Consider the following 1,690-nt stretch of genomic DNA (forward strand, 5'->3'; position numbering starts at 1 on the left):
TAAATGTAAATAAATCGGTATGCAAACCACCCCTAAGAACCACATTTCCTTTTTTAAATCGATGAATCGGTCACATTAATATATTTTTGATGATAGAATCCAAAATATTTGGTATGCCATCTCATCTAGTATGAACTTGAAGTACTTGAAGTCTATGTGAAATGTGAAATTTTGTACATTTTCTACATTTCTTTGGTTTTTCACTGGAACCCTTGTGTCCGAATGGGACAAGGCGTAGCAACAATGAAATTGACTTACTATAGGTACTGTATGTAATGTATTTGAAATAGTTTTGCTGTTAAACGGAATATATTTTACATACCGTGGCATTTGAAGCCATCACCACTTAAACCAGCATGACATTGGCAGGTGAAGGATCCGACGGTGTTTGTGCAGTCGGCGTTTACATCGCACGGAGAAGACAGACATTCGTCAACGTCTGAAATAACCAACAAAAGGACAATGATGTTCACTTCGCACTATTGCTCTTATTGATTGCGCGAATTGATAACGATTCGGACGATTGAAACGAGAAAACGATTGATATCTATCGCACTGCGCTAATTGTTTAAATCACAAGACGAGACAGAGCCAGAGGGGCGTGTAGAATTGCAGTTTCGCATCAATCTGTGTCTTTAAGTCTGCATATCTACGTTGTTATTACACAATATCAGTTTCTTGTAATGTTGAATATCAAAAATAATGAAAAAGGGATACATAATAGTAATAGAGAACAAAGAAGATCAGAAAACGACAACCTTAGAGTGACATTTATAGATCATGAATTGTGGAATATTTTAACTCGTGGGATATTGAAGACTGTTTGACTTCTATGAGAGATACGAATAGCACAGGACATCAAAGGTGATGGTACACCAGTGTAGAACTCTAAAATGTACTTACCTTGCTGACAAACAACTGGACCTGAATCCAGACATGACGTCTTCACCCAGTCATAATCTTGAGTGCTGTCCATCATGGCACATTGTCCACTTCCTGGTGACGCAGCCAATGACGCAAAAACTAATGCCGAGGAGTCACTAGCGTATACAAACGTTCCGTCATTATCGATGTCCTCTATTCCAATCCAGGTGGACTCAGTCAGCAAAGCTTTGATGCCGTCGTGCTCATCCTGGCTCTTCGGTTCGGCTGCAATCGCACCCAGGGTTGTACAGTACCCCAGTGCGTGTACGGCATTACTAGATGTTGGCGATACCGTGTAGCAGTACCCACCGTGAAAAGTGTAGCCGGTATTGCACATTTCTGGCCCAAAAAAAACGAAAATATTTATTCAATCCAGATATGCTGAATCAACATTGAAATAGGTAAGGTAGAACATTTTTTTTATTAAGTAAAAAATACGAAATACAAACACAGTGGTGTCGCACTCAAGCTAAGAGACTATTTTAGCGGCGCCACTAACTAAATGCGGTCTTCCTCCATGCGTGGAACGGGCCTGTAATGATAGAAGGGAGGCCAGACTAGCCATGTTGAACCACCCCGAGGATGTAGGTGCAAAAAACAACTACCAAGAAGCAAACAAAGTAGTGAAGAATGAAATAAAGAAACATAAGCACCAACAGTTGAGGAACCAAAGTACAATCTATGGAAAAAGACTACGCTAATAACAAATCACATAACCTATTTAAAACGGTCCGTGAACTGGAAAACAAGCCAAAAAAACCTCTAA

Source organism: Branchiostoma floridae, chromosome 6 (genome assembly GCF_000003815.2).
Source record: "Branchiostoma floridae strain S238N-H82 chromosome 6, Bfl_VNyyK, whole genome shotgun sequence".
In the NCBI taxonomy this organism is placed as follows: domain Eukaryota; kingdom Metazoa; phylum Chordata; class Leptocardii; order Amphioxiformes; family Branchiostomatidae; genus Branchiostoma; species Branchiostoma floridae.